The sequence below is a fragment of the Eptesicus fuscus genome, chromosome 16, assembly GCF_027574615.1.
Source record: "Eptesicus fuscus isolate TK198812 chromosome 16, DD_ASM_mEF_20220401, whole genome shotgun sequence".
NCBI lineage: Eukaryota > Metazoa > Chordata > Mammalia > Chiroptera > Vespertilionidae > Eptesicus > Eptesicus fuscus.
The window spans coordinates 49,090,041-49,108,909 of NC_072488.1; the positions used below are offsets into that span (position 1 = coordinate 49,090,041).

General features: G+C 47.9%; 1 non-coding gene across 1 annotated transcript; it reads right to left on the reverse strand.

Moving 5' to 3' along the window:
- Positions 1-6,925: 6,925 nt before the first annotated feature.
- On the reverse strand, positions 6,926-7,128 carry LOC129151960 (small nucleolar RNA SNORA74). The gene has a single exon (XR_008558667.1). It is a non-coding gene; the product is annotated as a small nucleolar RNA SNORA74 (small nucleolar RNA).
- Positions 7,129-18,869: the final 11,741 nt, after the last annotated feature.

Below are 18,869 nucleotides of genomic sequence, written 5' to 3' on the forward strand. Positions count from 1 at the left end.
CCCATATCGTGGACCACAAGGAGCAAGATTTTACTGGGTTCAGACACTGAAAAGTCCTTCATGACAGCTCACATTATTACCCTAATGTCTCAGTCTTTGATGAACGATTAGAACCTCCTGACTGGACCACAGAGTAAAGTGTCAGACCTTTGAGAAGTGACACAGTGTCTCTCATCTTCGGTTAAGCCCCTAAAAACGGGGGAGGGGGTTGATTTCACTCACCAGCATTAGTTTTTGCGTTTCTCAGTCAAGTTGACAGGTAAATTGGAGCCATCTCTGGAAGGAGAGAGCATATGAAGACAAGGTATTATTTTTACCTTAATTTGAGCACCACACTGCCAAGTACACAGAGAAAAATCATTTATCCTTCCTGACCTTTAACAGAGCATAAGTGTTGTTTCTGCAGTTGCGATCAGTAGTTGATTAAAAGGCACGGGCTTCCAGCGACAATGCTGCCCTCCTTCATCCTTGTCCTTGGGTAGCATCACTCCTGGGCACTGTGCCCAGGACCCTGCCAAGACACCGAGGAGTGAATCTGATCTGCTGACAGGACCCTGGCCCAGCATTCCTGGAATGGCACAACACGCCCATTCTTGTCACTTGGTGGATGTGGATAATGAAGCAGAGGGTCATTTTGGGAGAACTGTGCTGCCCATGTTGTGTTTGTGAGATGGTTAAAAGGTTTGGAAGCTCCATTAAAAAACCAGGTGGTACAATGAAGGAGCTGTTCACCTGAGTGATCACATTAGAAGTGGCTGAGACACAGCAGCTTTATTAAAGGCTGTGGAAACTCCGTGATGGGATGAGAACATAGCTGTGGAGGTCACTGGTCTGGAGGGTGGCCCTCAACCCCACTGACTCCCAGTTCCCATGGGCAATTCCTTATACTCAGCCCCAACCCCAACTGGACCTGCTGAGCCAAAATCTCTGGGACAAGGCAACGGATCTGTTTCACCCCTTTTATTTTTTAACCTTTTTAAAATAAAATTGTAGATTCACATTATTTGTAAGAGATAATGCAGAGGTGGCCCACTTAATCTGACCCGGTTTCCCTAAATAACAATTTATAAAAATCTCACAACCATGATATTGACATTGATCCCACCACCCAGGTAGGGCAGGTTTTCTGATTCCCTTTTTGCCCATTTTCAAATGTGAGTGTTGAGTCCTGTGCTCTTTTATCACGTGCATTCTCCATGCGGTGCAGATAGGGAACAGCTCTACCTGATTCACCCGCACCGAGGACAGTGCCTTCTATTTTTTGGTATATTTTTATCACAGTAAAATATACACAATGAAATTTACCATTTTAACTATTTTTCAGTGCGCAGGTCAGTGGTGTTAAGTACAGGCATATGGTTGTGCTGCCATTACCACCATCATCTCCATCACTGTTCTCATCTTCTCCAAATGAAGCTCCGGCCCCACTAAACAACAACACTGCATCCACCCCCCACCCCTGGTACCCTCCATCTTACCTCTGTCTATGACTCTGGCGGCTCCAGGGACCTCATGTGAGAGTGATCACACAGTATTTGTCTTTCTGTGACTGGCTTATTTCCCTGAGCATCATGTCTTCAGGGTCCATCCAGGTTGTAGCATGTGTCACAATGTGCTATTTTTCTAAATTGAATTTATTCGGGAGAGATTGGTAATGACATTATGTAGCTTTCTGGTATACAGTTCAATAACACATTATCTGTATGTTGAATTATGTGTCTCACTGCCCTTCCCCCTCCCCCCAGGGCAGGTCTCCTTCCATCACAATGTATCCTTTCTAAACCCTCTTCTACACACACCCTTTCTCTCTGATAATCACCAAACTGCTGTCTGTGTCTATTAGTTATTTTCCTTTGCTTAATCCGTTCACCTTTTTCACCTAGTCCCCCAACCTCCCTCCCCTCTGACAACTGTCAGTCTGTTTTCTATATCTATGAGCCTGTTTCTATTTTGATTGTAGTTTATTTTGTTCATTAGATTCGACATATAAGTGAAACCATAAGGAACTTGTATTTCTATGACTGGCTTACTTTACATCACTGAGCATAATACTCACCAGCTCCATCCATGCTGTTCCAAAAGATAAGATTTCCTTTTTGGGTGTGCGGGTGAGTAGTATTCCGTTGTGTTAATGTAGCACAGCTTTGTCTCCACTTATCTGCTGCTGGGTACTTGGGCTGCTGTGAAATCTTAGCTTTTGAAAATAATGCTGCAATGAACATAGGGGTGCATATATCCTTTCAGATCAGTGTTTCAGGTTTCTGTAGATATATGCTCAGAAGTGGAAATGCTAGGTCATAAGGCAGCTCTATTTTTAATTTTTGTGGAAACTTCATACTGCTTTCCACCTTCATACTGCTTTCCACAGTGGTTGCACCAATCTGCATTCCCACCAAGAAGACATGAGAGTTTTCTTTTCTCCACATCTTCACCAGCACTTGTTTATTGATAGCCATTCTGACAGATGTGAGGTGATAAGATTTTAATTTCTATTTCTGTAATGATTAGTGATGTTCAGCATCTTTTTATTTGTGTAATGGTCATCTGCAGGTCCTTGTTGGATAAGTGTCTATTTAGGTCCTTTGCCCATTTTTAAATTGGATTGTTTAATTTTTTTTTTTGATGTTGAGTTTTTTAAGTTCTTTATAAATTTTGGATATTAAGCCATTACCAGCTTTATCATTGGAAAATATGTTCTCCCATTCAGTGAGTTGTCTTTTCATTTTGTTGATGGTTTCCTTTGCTGTGCTAAACTTTTTAGTTTGATGTAGTCCCATTTGTTTACTTTTTCTTTTGCTTCCCTTGCCCAAATAGATACATCAGAATAAAAAAAAATATTGCTATGAGAATTTATTGCCTTCATTTTCTTCTAGAATTTTTATGGTTTCAAATTTCACATTCAAGTCTTTAATCCATTCTGAGTTTATTTTTCTATATGGTGTAAGAAGGTAGTCTGCTTCCATTTACTTTTGTACATATCTTCCCAATTTTCCCAATAACATTTATTGAATGGACTATCTTTAGCCCATTGTATGTTCTTGTGTCCTTTGTCAAATACTAATTGACCATAAATACATGGGTTTGTTTCTGGGCTTTTTATTGTTCCAATGACTTATATGTCTGTTTTATGCCAGTACCATGCTATATTTATTACTCTGGTCTTGCAATATAGTTTGATATCAGGTAGCATGATTCCTCCAACTTTGTTGTTCTTTCTCAAGATCACTGTGGATATTGGTTTGGTTTTATTTTGATTTATTTGTGTGTGTGTGTGTGTGTGTGTGTTGGTTTTTTTCTTTTCTTTTCTTTTCTTGTACTTCCATACAAATTTTTGTGATATTTGTTGTACCTCTCTGAAATATGCCATTGAATATTTTAAGGATGTTATCTTCCTATCTGTGAACACCATATATGCTTTTACTTATTTTTATCTTCTTTGACTTCTTCCTTCCTTCCTTTCTTCCTTCCTTCCTTTCTCTTTCTTTCTTTCCTTTCCTTCTTTCCTTCTTTCCTTCTTTCCTTCCTTCCTTCCTTCCTTCCTTCCTTCCTTCCTTCCTTCCTTCCTTCCTTTCTTCCTTTCCTTTCCTTTCTTCCTTTCTTTTTGGATGTGTGAATCCTCATCATAGGATATTATTTTCCTTTGCTTTTTGAGAAAGTGTGGAAGGGAGACAGTGAGCAGAGAAAGAGGGAGGGAAGGTGGGAGGAAGGGAGGAAGAGAGGAAGAGAGAGAGAGAGAGAGAGAGAGAGAGAGAGAGAGAGAGAGAGAGAGAGAATATGATATGAGACACATTGATTGGTTGCTTCCTTCACTCACACAATAGGTGGCCAGGGATCAAATCTGTAATCCAGGTATGTGCTCTTGACCAGAAATGGAACCTGTGACCATTTGACACTCTAACCATTTGGCAACAACGGTCAGGGCTTCAATTTCTTTCTTCAGTGTCTTTTAATTTTTTGAGTACTGGTCTTTTACATCCTTGGTTAAATAGAATTTTAGGTATTTTTTTTATGCGATTGTAAATGAGATTTTTTTCCTTAGTTTCCTTGTTGAGAGTTTATTATTGGTATATAAAAATGCAGCTGATTTCTGGATATTTATTTTCTATCTTGCTCTGTACTGAATTCATTTATCAGTTCTACAGTTTTTGTTTTTTTTTTTTGATGGAATCATTTGGGTTCTCTATATACAGCATTATGTCATCTCCAAATTATGACAGTCATACTTCTTCCTTTCTAATTCAAATGCTTTTCATTTCTTCTTTTTTCCTTCTAATTGCAGTGCCTAGGACTTCCAGCACTATGTTGAATACATATGGTGACAGCAGACATCCCTGACTTGCTCCTGATCTGAAGAAAAATGCTTTTGCCTTTTGTCCATGGAGTATGATGGTGGTGGTAGGTTTGTCCTACATGATCTTCATTATGTTGAGGTGCGTTCCCTCTATTCACACTTTGCTGAGAGTTGTTATAATGAATGGGTGCTGAGTTTTGTTGAATGCTCTTTCTGCATCTATTGTTATAACCGTGTGATTTTTATTCTTTATTTTGTTTATGCTGTATCATGTTCTTTATGTGCAGGTACTGTACCAAGCTTACATGCCCGGAATAAATCCCACTTTTTAATGTGTTACTTGATCCACTTTGCCAATATTTTGTTGATGATTTTAGCATCTGCGGTCATCAGGGATATTGGCTTACCATTTTTTTTTCTTTCTAAAGTCTTATTCTGGTTTTGGGATTAGTATAATGCTGAACTCATAAAATGAGTCTTGGTAGTGTGGCTTTGTGTAGTAGTTGTTCTATGAAACCCAGTGGAAGAGTCTTCTTGATCACCTGAGCTGAGTGCTCCAGAGATGCCCCCTGTGTGTGTTATGTGAACCTTCCTGTGGTAATTGATTCTTGATTGACAGTTACCCTTGCAGGTAACTGACTATCTTTCTTTTGTTTTAAGATGTCCTGTCTTTAATCTTTGTCTTTTTAATTGTGATATGTCTTGGCCTTTTTGGGTTCATCTCGTTTGGGAATCGGCGCTTCCTTGACTTGTGTGTCTTTTCCTTCACCAGGGTAGGGAAGTGTTCAGTCATTATTTCCTTTAATAGGCTGTATTCCCTTAATCTTTTTTTTTCTCCTCCTTCAACTCCTATAATGTGGATGTTGCTATGCTTCATGTTGTCCCCAAAGTCCCTCATTTTTAAAACTTTTTTTTTTTTTGCTACTTTTGTCTTCTGTGACCTTGTCTTCCAAATCACTAATTCAATTCTTTGCTTCATCCTACTATTCCTCTAGTGTATTCTTCGTTTCAGAGATTGTAGTCTTTATTTCAGACAGGATCTTTTATGTGGCTTAAAGGTTCTTTTTCATGCTTACTATCAGTTTTCCAGTTCCCTCTGATTTCATTCATTCTTCACCTAACTTCTATTAACATCCTTACAACCATTTTTTAAAAACACTTTGTATCTGATATATTGCTTGCCTTCATTTCATTGAGCATTTCTCTGGATGTGTCTCCTGTTCTTGAATTTGGGGCATGAGTCTTTGTCTTCACTTTTTGGCTGCCTTTGTGTGTTTGTTTCTGTGTATGAGAATCCAAGTCTGGGTAGTGTGGCTTTGTGTAGCAGGTGTCCTGTGGAACCCCGTGGCACAATCTTCTTGATCACCTGAGCTGAGTGCTCCAGGGATGTCCCCTGTGTGTGTTAGGTGAACTTTCCTGTGGTAGTTGATTCTTGATTGCTATTGGCCCATGCCTGTATTGAGTCAATGTTCAGGCTAGTTGGCTGTGACCACAGTGGACCCTGCCTACAGTGTATGAGCTGCTGACAGGTGTTGACCACGTGGAGCACAATTCATCTCAGCAGGGTCTGGTGCTTGCCTAGATGTCTCACTGGATATGTTGCTTGTTATGTTAATTGTATCCTGCTCTGATGTGCTCTGAAGCTGGCCCCTGGGAGTGTTGGTCCTGGGGCATCCTGGGAGGGACGCTGGTGCTGACCAATGTCAGATGCTTTATGTGACTGGCCCAGGGCAATCTATTCGGATCTACAAAGCAATTCACAATTTGTGACAGTCTCTGCTGAGGCTGAGTGAGCACAGGAAGGTCCAAGCAGGGCACGGAAGCTGGCTTTTATTAGCACTGAGCCTGGGAACAGGTCAGCAAAAGTCCCAGAGCACCCCGTGTTCTGCCTTTCTGTCTACCTGCATCAGCTGAATGCCTGTTAGCCTCAGTCAATGACAGAGCCTCTGCAAGTACTCAAGTTGCAGGAGGACAGTTCTCAGGGAGTCCCCAGGTAGAGGTGAATGGTGTTCACCAGATTGATGCAGGTTCAAGCTCAGAGTCAGTTTTGAGTCTGGGGCGACTCAGCAAATGTCCCAGGGTACACCAGGTCCAGCTGCCACCCGCTGGGTCCTCATACATCTTTGAGCAGTGTACAGAAGACCCAGACCTGACATTCTTTGTAGAAGGAGAATGAAAAAGTCAAAAGAGGCTGCTTCCCTGTATTTAAGATGTCTGGGGTCTGTAATCTGAGATCAGCTGTGTGAGCTGAAGGGCTTTGCAGAGGGTCTGTGGATTCTCAAAGGCCAGAAAGCTGCTCCCTGTTGTGGATGATCCTGGGTTTCCTGGGAGGATAGTGAGAGCATATCGGGATCATGCAAGTGTGCTCCCTTCATCATGTAGTGAAAAGCAGAGTCCCCTCATGCGTGGCTGATTTTAGCAGAGTCATCCCTCTATTTCTATCCTGAGAGAACTGCAGCTCTCTCCACCTTCCAACCACATGCATGCTCACTGGCTTCCAGGCAGCACTGTCCCTGCCTTCTTTCCTCAAGGCTGGGTGAGCCAGGCTGGCTGGAGTGTAGGGCAGGGGGGATAGAGGTCCGTTTGGTGGGTTGAAATTCTATAAGGACCATTAAGGCTTAAATTTATTTTTTCTGTGTCTGCTCCCACACTCGAACTAAGCAGCTGAAGTGATGGTTAGCTCACTGTCAAGGAAGCACAGTTCTGCCTTGCACCAGTGCCACATGTCATGAAAGCAGTGCAGGGAGCAACTGGAGGAAGAAGACAGGGCATTCCTCTCCCAGCAGTTCAACACCATCACAGGCATGATGCTGCCTGGAGAGCTGACCACTGCTGGAGTGCTGAAGGCTTTTAGGCACAAAGTGAAATGATCTGATTTATATCTTTTCAAGATCACTCTGATTTGCATTTTTATTTTATTAAAAATTGTTTTAATAATTTATTTTTTTTCAATTAGAGATCACATTCAATATTAGTTTCAAGTGTACCAAATAGTGGTTAGACATTCATATAACATATAAAGTGATCCCCTGATAAGTCTATCATGAAGTATCATTTAAAGGGGTATGAATCCTATTCATGAGGGCTCCAACCTCATAACCAAATTAACCTCAAAAACATACCTTTTATTTATTTTTAATCAAACTTATTTGGGTGATATTCATTAATCAAATTGCATAGGTCAGGTGTGCAATTCCATAATGCATCATCTGTATATTGTATTGTGTGTTCACTGCCTTCAAGTCAAGTCTCCTTTCATCACCATTTATCCCCCGTATGCCCTCTTTTCCCTCCATCAACTCCCCACTCCATACCCCTACCTCCCATCCCCCACATGCCAACCCCACCTGACACCCCACACCCCACACCACCAGCCCCCAACTACCACCACCCACCGGCTAGCCCCCACACCCCACGATTACTCCACCCCCACCCCCCACACTATCGCTCCACCCCCACCCTCACCCACCACCCTGCATCCCACACCCCTTACCACCCAGTTCCTACCCCCCCAACCACCCACCACCCCCTTTCCTTTTCCCCTACTTGTGATTTGACATTTGAAATGATATTTGAGATGTGTCTTGAGGGCTCAGGTAGGATTCAGACAGATGAAGAGGGTGAGAATGTGCTTCAGGTATAGAGAGTGGACACTCAACCTGGAGGCAGGAGAGATGAAGACTGGACAGACCAGAGCATATGCCCCTCAGGTGCCTGTGAGTGAGGGGTCAGGGAAGGGAAACAGAAGACCCTTCAGGGAGGGAAAAGGCAGAGTGGAAAGGGGCCCCCATGGGAAGGCAGGCAGGAGGACAGGGGACCATGGGAAGGGGAACAAGGGCCCCACAATGGGGGCATAAGGGATTCTCCATGGAAGGGTGTGATTCCCCTGTTACCTATCTCTACTCCCATGTACCCCCTTCCCTGGTCCCTCCATGGATGGTGCCCTAACCCCACTATCTTGCTCAGACTATGTGGGGTCCTTTGTCCTCCCTGCCCTCCTACCTTCATGGAGGATGCCCTCTCCCCTTTCTCTGCCATCTATTTAAGGACCTGAGCTTAAGCCCTTGCTGTCTCAAAGTAGGGGTCCCTAACCCCCAGCCTCTCCTCTGCATGAAGGGTTCCCTGTTCCTATTCCTCCATGCCCTGTCCCTTCCATGTAGGCTTCTGTCTCCTCCCTGCCCTTCTCTCTCAAAGTGAGGTTCGCTATCCCACTGCCTTGCCCCCTCAATGGAGGGTACATTCTCAGCCTGCCCAAACCTGTCAAACTGGGGTTCCCTACACCTCTTCCATGCCCCATCCATGGAGGGTACCTTCTCATTCTGGCCCCTCCCTCTCAAAGTTAGGGTCTCTGTCCCCTTGCCCTGCCCCCTTCATGGATAGTTCTGTCTCCTCTCTGTCCTGCTCTCTCTAAGTGGGTTCCCTTTCCTCCTGACCTCCTCCCCTGCATTGAGGGTTCCCTGTCCAACTGCCCTGCCCCTCCATAAAGGGTTCCTTGTTTCCATTCTCCTCCCTGCCTGCCCCCTCTAATTGGGGTTCCCTTTCCTCCTGCCCTCCCCACTGTATGGAGGGTTTCCTGTCCCCACTATCCTGTCCCTCCAAGTGGGATTCTGTATCTTCCAGCTCCGACCCCTCTATGAAGGGTTCCCTGTCCACACTGTTCTGCCCCCAGCCTGGAGGGTTCCCTGTCCCCCTGTCCTGCCCCCTCCATGGAGGGTCCCCTCTCATCTCTTCACTGGCTCCTCCATGGAGGGTCCCCTCTCCTCCCTGCCCTGCCCCCTCCATGGAGGGTCTCCTCTCCTCCCTGACCCTTCCATGGAGGGTCCCCTCTCCTCCCTGCCCTGCCCCCTCCATGGAGGGTTCCTATCCCCCTGCCCTCACTACTCTAGGGAGGGAACCCTCTTCTCCCTGACCCTCCCCCTCAAAGTTAGGATCCCTGTCCCTCTGCCCTGCCCCGTTCATGGATAGTTCTGTCTCCTCTCTGGCCTGCTCTCTCAAAATGGGTTCCCTTTCCTCCTGATCTCCCCACTGCATTGAGGGTTCTGGTCCAACTGCTCTGCCCCCTCCATAAAGGGTTCCTTGTTTCCACTCCCCTCCCTGCCTATCCCATCTAATTGGGGTTCACTTTCCTCCTGCCCTCCCCGCTCCATGAAGGGTTTCCTGTCCCCACTATTCTGTCCCTCCAAGTATGGTTCCATATCCCCCAGCTCTGACGCCTCTATGAAGGGTGCCCTGTCCACAATGTACTCCCCCCTTCCTGGAGGGTTCCCTGTCCCCCTGCCTTGCCCCCTCCATGGAGGGTCCCTTCTCCTCCCAGCCCTGCCCCATCCCTGGAGGGTCCCCTCTCCTCCCTGCCCTGCCCCCTCAATGGAGGGTTCCCATCCCCCTACCCTGCACCCTCCAAGGAGAATCCCCTCTCCTCCCTGCCATGACATCTCCATGGAGGGTCCCCTCTCCTCCCTGCCATGTTCCCTCAATGGAGGGTTCCCATCCCCCTAACCTTCACCTTCCATGGAGGAGCCCCTCTTCTCCCTGCCCAGTCTCCTCCATGGAGGGTCCCCATTACCACTTCCTTCCCTCCTCCATGGAGTGTCCCCTCTCCTCCAAGCCCTATTCCCTCCATGGAGGGTTCCCTTTCTCCTATCCTGTCCCCTCTTTGGAGGGTTTCCATCCCCTACACTCCCCCCTCCATGAAAGATCCCTCTGCTACTCTCCCTGCCCCCTCCCTTGATGGTCCTCTCTCCTCTCTATACTCTCCCCTCCATGGAGGATCCCAATCCTCCCTGCCCTGTCCCCTCCATGGAGGGTTCCCATCACCCTACACTCCCCCCTCCATGGAGGATCCCTCTCCTACTCTCCCTGATCCCTCCATGGAGGGTCCCCTCTCCTCCCTGCCCTGTCCCCTCAATGGAGGTTTTCTCATCCCCGTACCCTCCCTCCTCCATGGAGAGTCCCCTTGCCTCCCTGCCCTGTCTCCTCCATGGAGGGTCCCCTCTCCTCCCTGCCCTCTCTTTTCCAAGGAGGGTCCCCTCTCATCCCTGCGCTGCCCCCTCCTTGGAGGGTCCCCTCGTCTCCCTGCCTTGCCCCTCCATGGAGGGTCCCCTCTCCTTCCTGCCCTGGTTACTCCATGGAGGATTCCCATTCCCCTACCCTGCCTTCCCATGGAGAGTTCCTATCCCCCTACACTCCCCCCTCTATGTAGGGTCCCCTCTCCTTCCTGCCTTGCCCCTACATGGAAGGTCCCCTCTCCTCCCTGCTCTGGCCCTCCATGGAGGGTCCCTTCTCCTCCCTGCCCTCACCCCTCCATGGAGGGTCCCCTCTTCTCCTGTCCTGTCCACTCCATAGAGGGTCCCCTCTCCTCCCTGCCCTGTCCCCTCAATGGAGGGTTCTCATCCCCATACCCTCTCTCCTCCATGGAGAGTCCCCTCTCCTCCCTGCCCTGTCCACTCCATGTAGAGTCCCCTCGCCTCCCTGCCCTGTCTCCTCCATGGAGGGTCCCCTCTCCTCCATGCCCGGGCCCTTCCATGGAGGGTCCCCTCTCCTCCCTGCCCTGGCCCCTCCATGGAGGGGTCCTTCACATCCCTGCCCTCACCCCTCCATGGAGGGTCCCCTCTCCTCCCTGCCCTGTCCCCTCCATGGAGGGTCCCTTCTCCTCCCTGCCCTGTCCCCTCCATGGAGGGTCCCTTCTCCTCCCTGCCCTGTCCTCTCCATGGAGGGGCCCTTCTCCTCCCTGCCCTCACCCCTCCATGGAGGGTCCCTTCTCCTCCCTGCCCTCTCTTTTCCAAGGAGGGTCCCCTCTCCTCCCTGCCCTGTCCCCTCCATGGAGGGTCCCCTCTCCTCCCTCTGCCCTGTCCCCTCCTTGGAAGGTCCCTTCTCCTCCCTGCCCTCACCCCTCCATGGAGGGTCCCTTCTCCTCCCTGCCCTCTCTTTTCCAAAGAGGGTCCCCTCTCCTCCCTGCCTCACCCCTCCATGGAGGGTCCCCTCTCCTCCCTGCCCTGTCCCCTCCATGGAGGGTCCCCTCTCCTCCCTGCCCTCTCTTTTCCAAGGAGGGTCCCCTCTCCTCCCTGCCCTGTCCCCTCCATGGAGGGACCCTTCTCCTCCCTGGCCTCACCCCTCCATGAAGGGTCCCCTCTCCTCCCTGCCCTGTCCCCTCCATGGAGGGTCGCTTCTCCTCCCTGCCGTGTACTCTCCATGAAGGGGCCCTTCTCCTCCCTGCCCTCTCTTTTCCAAGGAGGGTCCCCTCTCCTCCTTGCCCTGTCCCCTCCATGGAGGGGTCCTTCTCATCCCTGCCCTCACCCCTCCATGGAGGGTCCCCTCTCCTCCCTGCCCTGTCCCCTCCATGGAGGGTCCCTTCTCCTCCCTGCCCTGTCCCCTCCACAGAGGGACCCTTCTCCTCCCTGGCCTCACCCCTCCATGAAGGGTCCCCTCTCCTCCCTGCCCTCACCCCTCCATGGAGGGTCCCCTCTCCTCCCTGCCCTCTCTTTTCCAAGGAGGGTCCCCTCTCCTCCCTGCCCTGTCCCCTCCATGGAGGGTCCCTTCTCCTCCCTGCCCTCACCCCTCCATGGAGGGTCCCCTCTCCTCCATGCCCGGGCCCTTCCATGGAGGGTCCCTTCTCCTCCCTTCCCTGTCCCCTCCATGGAGGGTCCCTTCTCCTCCCTGCCGTGTCCTCTCCATGGAGGGGCCCTTCTCCTCCCTGCCCTCACCCCTCCATGGAGTGTCCCCTCTCCTCCCTGCCCTCTCTTTTCCAAGGAGGGTCCCCTCTCCTCCTTGCCCTGTACCCTCCATGGAGGGGTCCTTCTCCTCCCTGCCCTCACCCCTCCATGGAGGGTCCCTTCTCCTCCCTGCCCTCACCCCTCCATGGAGGGTCCCCTCTCCTCCATGCCCGGGCCCTTCCATGGAGGGTCCCCTCTCCTCCCTGACCTGGCCCCTCTGTGGATGGTGCCCTCTCATCCCTGCCCTGTCCCCTCCACGGAGGGACCCTTCTCCTCCCTGCCCTCTCTTTTCCAAGGAGGGCCCCCTCTCCTCCCTGCCCTGTCCCCTCCATGGAGGGTCCCTTCTCCTCCCTGCCCTGTCCTCTCCATGGAGGGGCCCTTCTCCTCCCTGCCCTCACCCCTCCATGGAGGGTCCCTTCTCCTCCCTGCCCTCTCTTTTCCATGGAGGGTCCCCTCTCCTCCCTGCCCTCACCCCTCCATGGAGGGTCCCCTCTCCTCCCTCTGCCCTGTCCCCTCCATGGAAGGTCCCTTCTCCTCCCTGACCTCACCCCTCCATGGAGGGTCCCTTCTCCTCCCTGCCCTCTCTTTTCCAAAGAGGGTCCCCTCTCCTCCCTGCCCTGTCCCCTCCATGGAGGGTCCCCTCTCCTCCCTGCTCTGTCCCCTCCATGGAGGGTAACCTCTCCTCCCTGACCCAACCCCTCCATGGAGGGTTCACTGCCTCCCCTTCCTTGAACCCTCCATGGAGTGTTCCCTCTCTCCCTGCCCTGGTCCCTCCATGCAGGGTGTTCTGTTTCCCTGCCCTGTCCCGTCACTCACAGGCTCTGAGAGGTATGTGCTCCAGTCCCCAGTGTTCATCTGTCCTGCCTCCAGGCCGTGTCCACTGTCTGTACCTGAAGCACATCTCACCGTCTTCATCTGCCTAAATCCTGCCTGGCTCTCAGGACACATGTCAAATATCATTTCAAATGTCAAATCACCAAGTTATCTTTAAAAATATACATCAGATGACCCTATTCTCGTGCCTAAAAGCCTTCATGCTGTGACAGTGTTTTCAACCCACACTGGAGTCCTTTCTTTGCCCCCCTGCCCTCTGCTGTGCCCATCCAGCCTGGCTATCCTTGCCCTGGGGTACTGAATCCTTTTGTGGTGGCTTCCCCAGGTCTCCATTTGGCCAGCTCTGTCTCAACAGCCAGGTCTAAGTTTAAATATCTTGGGGAAGCTCTTCCCTGATCCTGCTGGGGAGTCACCAGCAGTCACTGCTGGGGAGCCCCTTTATAGCACTATGGGGTACACCTGGCAATAGGTCACAGTACTAACAGAGGTCAGAATGGTAAGACAGGTCATAGAGGTAACCTAGCAATTCTTCCAGGTCAGGCAGATGGGCCAACCTCCTAAGTTTTTCTTGTGTGGTTGTTGTTTAAAGTCAGTGAATACACATTTATTGACACCAACAACACCCCAGGCCCTCTTCAGAAAGCACAGGTGGTGTGGCTCACCCCAAGGTTTTGGCCCTCAGTAACCAGGGATTCTTGAAAGTGACAACTGGGTAGTAGGCTGGATCAGAGGAGCAGGAGGCTGGCTTTGAGGTTGGAGGCAGCGACCAAAGGCCACGATTTTTGGGAGCCCCCAGGAAGCTGGGAGTGGCTTTGACAGGGACACAGAAGGAAACTGTCCCTTAAGGAATGGATTCTGCCAGCTCCCCATGACCAGGCCTCTCCAGAGCCTCCTGGGAGGAGGGCAACCAAATGAACCGACTCAGGTTTCTGACCCACAGGACCTAGGATCCCACACTTTGTCTTGTGAGACACTGCGTTTAAGGAAATTGGTCAGGGCACCAATAGAAATCCTTGCAGTCCCTGTGGCTCCCTAGTCATATAAGCCAAGTCTGTTTTCTTCATGGCTCTTCGTATCTCCTAAAATCAAGTGTTGCCTTGGTTCTTGTGGGCCTGCCTGACTCTCAGCCCCTCTCAGCACCTGAAAGGTGACCTGTGAATGTCCTGCCCCCGAGACCCAGGTAGAAGGCCCACACTTGCTAAATGAATTCCTGAGCAAAGAGCTCTTTTCTGATTTCATAAATTTTACATTTGTAATAAATGTGATTCATTAACATGTACATACATATGATATCTTAAACCTCTTTAGGACATCCCACATAGATTCACGAATTTTAAAAAATCTTATTTTTTTCTGTTGTTAAAACCCGTGTCTCAATTTTTTGTTCAGAAATGTAGTAACTGCTTTGTGAACTGCCTCTGGAGGGAGAGGTTCCTGACTGCAGATCCGGTTCAATGTAGGCTGTGCCTCCTGTCCTTAGTCCTTCACAGGCCAGCCCTTTGGCCCCTGATGGCCAGTTGACCCATGGTGGGCCTGACACCTCATCTCATGTTCCCGAGCCTGGTATTGCTTCCTGCGTTGGGCACACAGTAACATAGAAACCCACACCTGGAACCTATATATTCATGTTGACCAATGTCACCCCAATGGATTTAATAAATAAAAACATTTTTTTAAAAATCACACATTAGTTATTTTGCAGATTGAATCTGGTTCAGGGAGATGAAGTGACTGGTCTGAGGTCCCTCAATACATCACTGTGCATGGTTTTGAAGCCCAGCACTTTCTTTTCTTTCTGCCATTAGACTTCAACATTGCTGCCTTCTAAAAATCCAAAGAAGCTAAAAAACAAACAAACAAGAAAACAAAAAAAAAAAAAAACAGCAGGAAGATTCAAATTTCCTCTTGAAAACAAACTTTAAATCAGCAGAGTGGAACATCTTCTCTATCGATGTTTCTTTGCTTCTTTGTTCATTCATTTGCCAAATGTTTATTTTACAGACATTTCTAGAACCGGCCTTTTCAGTACTAGATCTGCCTCCCAGAAGGTGCCTAGGCCTGTGCTAGGACCAAAGAGTCCCTGATGCTGAGTGAGAATTCAGCAATTACTTTTAAATGTTTTTTTTTTTATTATTTTTAAGAAATATATACACATTCTGAAGTTTACTTTTATCACTAGACTAGAGGCCCAGTGCATGAAATTCGTGCACAGCCCAGCCTGCACCCTCTCCAACCTGGGACCCCTCAAGGGATGTCCGACTGCCCGTTTAGGCCCGATCCCGGCAGGGATCGGGCCTAAACAGACAGTCGGACATCCCTCTCACAATCTAGGACTGCTGGCTCCCAACTGCTCACCTGCCTGCCTTTCCTGATTGCCCCTAACCACTTCTGCCTGCCAGCTTGATCACACCCTAACCACTCCCTTGCCAGCCTGATTGATGCCTAACTGCTCCCCTGCCAGCCTGTTTGCCCCTAACTGCCCTCCCCTGCAAGCCTGGGTCCCCCCCAACTGCCCTTCCCTGCAGGCCCAGTTACCCCCAATTTTCCTCCTCTGCTGGCCTGGTCACCCCTAACTGCCCTCCCATTTTGGCCATCTTGTGGTGGCCATCTTGTGTCCACATGGGGGCAGCCATCTTTGACCACATGGGGGCAGCAATCTTGTGTGTTGGAGTGATGGTAAATTTGCATATTACTCTTTTTATTAGATAGGATAGAGGCCTGGTGCACGGGTGGTGGCCAGCTGGTTTGTCCTGAAGGGTGTCCCGGATCAGGGTGGGGATTCCCTTGGGGTGTGGGGCGGCCTGGGCAAGGGGCCTGTGGTCATTTGCAGGCTGGCTACACCTTCCAGTGACCCAAGCAGAGGCCCTGGGGTCTGGGATTTATTTATCTTCTATAATTGAAACTTTGTAGCCTTGAGTGGAGGCCTAGGCCAGCCAGGGTGTGTGGAAAGCTTGGCTTCCTCCATTACCGGGGAAACCCAAGCTTCCTGCTCACTCTGTGGCCACAGATATCTTGGTTGGGTTAATTTGCATACTCGCTCCTCATTGGCTGGTGGGCATGGCTTGTGGGTGTAGCAGAGGTATGGTCAATTTGCATATTATTCTTTTATTAGATAGGATACTGGGTAGTGTTCTCTCCTCACAAGAGCCTTTATGCTATTCTCACAAGACCCCTGCTCAGTATCTGGTGAAAGGAAGCTCAGCTTATTTTATAGAAATACAACAGCTGAAACAACAGTGCTATTTTTATAATAAGACAGTTCCTTTGGACATTGTAGTTAGGAAGAAAAACCTTTAAGAAGAAATGTCAGATATAGTTACAGTTTTGTATGAATAAAGATAAGTACAGATCAAAGTTGCAAATGTATTCAGTATGTTAAATGTGCAGAGGAAATATAGCTTATTTATTTTTTTTGTTTCTGAATGAACTTTCTCTTGAGTGCCCCACCAGAGGATAGAGGGGAGAAGAGCAAAAGAAAGTATTTAGTCCAATTTAGTCATCTGAGTTCAGCCTCATGAACTGAATCCTGACTTTAAATGAACCCAGTCCCTTTGCATTGATGTTATACGGGGATGGGAGGAGGAGCTATTTTGTTTTTATGGCAACAGGGCAGAGTCTTTGTATCTCCTATTGTCTCTCATGGAGTAGCTAGCCTGGGTCCATTCCTGGGGTCCTACTCCAAGTTTACCTCTGCAGTTCTACTCACCAGAGAGAGTGAGGACATGCAGCATCTCTCCTGGGGGAATCCCAGTCTGTCCCAATAATCCCAGGGGAGCAGTCCTCCGTCCTCCAATACTAACCCCAGTGTCTGTGTGTCCCCCTCCCCCCTCTGAGAGTCCTGGCTGCAGAGGAGGGAACAGGTGGTATCTGCAGCTCTCTGTCCTCAATCTCTTTATTTCTTCCCACAGTTACCAGAGCTCAGAAGGTGTTGCTTCTCCTTCCTATCCACACAGACCTTCCCTGATGGAAAATTTAAGAACAATTGCAAAACAGGACACGTAAAGACTTTTCAAGAGTATGTAAGTGTATGCAAAGATTTGAGAAAATTAATTTCCAAATGCTCCGTTTCTTTTAGGTGCTGTTTTCAAATTTGATCTGCCTGAGGAGTCATCTTTGATTTTTTTTCCCCATCTCACCTTTCACAGTCTCTCCTCTCATTTTAGTAAAGAAAACCATTCATTCCCCACCTCCTCACAGTAATCTTACCATTGCCCCTGGGTGTGACACTCTCCAGCCCTCTGAATAATGAGTGCATGCCAACTAATTGCCCTGCATGAAGCAAACTCTATCTGAGAAGGAATTCTTAGGGCAATCTGAAGGCAGCAGGGAAAACAAAAGCAGACTTCAGAAGAAATTGGAGCCTCTGACACCTCCAGCTTCACAAATGTTAAACACAGCCTGACACCTGGCCAGACAGTATAAAATCTCACAATGCTCAAAATAGTTGATAAAAGGGGAAAATTGTGATTATTTTATGTTAAATAAATATCTGCATAATAAGAACTTAAAAAAACACATCTAGCTTTCTCCCATAATTCAGGCACTTTATATATATTGTTCTAATCCCACAATGGTCCCCCATGTGCCTCCCCTTTTAGAAAGCAGAAAACTGAAGTCAGAGAACTAAAGACAGGAGGCCAGAATTGGTGGGGCTCCAGATCCAGCCAAGTCGGTTACCCCAGAGCAAGCTGCCTCCTGTGTCCTCATCCTCCCTGATGGAGAGTCTGAGCTTCTGTTCCTAAGACACATACTGGTGTCTTCATTAATTTCAACCAATTTCCAAAAGCACCGGTGGGAAAAGAATTTTTACGGTTAAGGACTAGCAATAGGGACATAGAAGAGACTCTCATTCAGAATAATTTGACCATAGAAAATGTTTGACAGATCTGCTTCCAAAAAAATGAATGAATGTTACACTGGGCTCAATGTTTAGACAGAGGCAGCTACAGAGAGACTCCAGACACCACTCAGCTGCTCTGTAGACATGGGTGCATCCTACGAATGACACTTGCCTTGACAACAGCCTTGCTGACAAGAATTATGCAGACGGCTTGAGCAGATATTCAAAACTTTAGATAAATCAAAAAAATATTTAGTTGGGTTTTTCTTTTAAGTGAATTACTGAATCTTCTGAGACTTATTTTGGCTTTTGCAAAAGATAAAAAAATTCCACATTCTTTTTATAGTCTCTTCTTTTATTGATTTTTTTTCTCCCTGATATTGGAAAAGATTAAAAATAAAGGCATGTTGAAAGAAGAAAAATAAAATCCTCCATAATTTCACATCCCACAGTTAACAGATAATAGTATGATCTTTTTCCTTTGTTTCTTTCTTTTTATATAGGTTGTGTATATGTATGAACAGTATAAAATTTTCAAATTTGGAATTATATATTCAAATGTGTATGTACATGTATTTATAAAAATATATGTACACATACTTTTTGCTTCCTCTTGTCCTTAAAATTATACCATAAACCTTCCCACACATTCTAAGAAAATACTATTTTAATGGCTTTGTAATATTCCAGCATACATTTAAATCACAATTCAAATAACCAAAATTCTATCAGTGGACATTTAAGTTTTTTTCCACTTGTTCAGAATTATGAATAATAGAAAGAATCAGCACTTTCTAAAACTTTCTCTGTTTTTTAAATTAAAGAAAACTAATTTTAAAATCACTAGAAAGTCCTGTGAGAATAGAAATGTTTTATTTTGCACTGTTCAGTAGAGTAGCCAGTAGCCTACATGGCTATTGAGTTCTTGATACGTGGTTAGTGCAACTTAGGAGTGTGATTTCTCCTTTTATTTAATTTTAAATTATCCACATGTGGGCAATGACTACTGAAAGGTTTGCGATGCAGGAAACAAGACACAGAGTCCAGGCCATGGAAAAGGGGGGAGGTTTTAATCTTGCGCTCCTGGGCGAAACTCACGGGTCCAAGAGTGGGCCAGGGGAGTTAGCACCAAAACGGGGGCTTAGGTACTTCCTTAGGTACTCACAGCTGTTTAGTGAGGGGAGGGGAGGGTGGA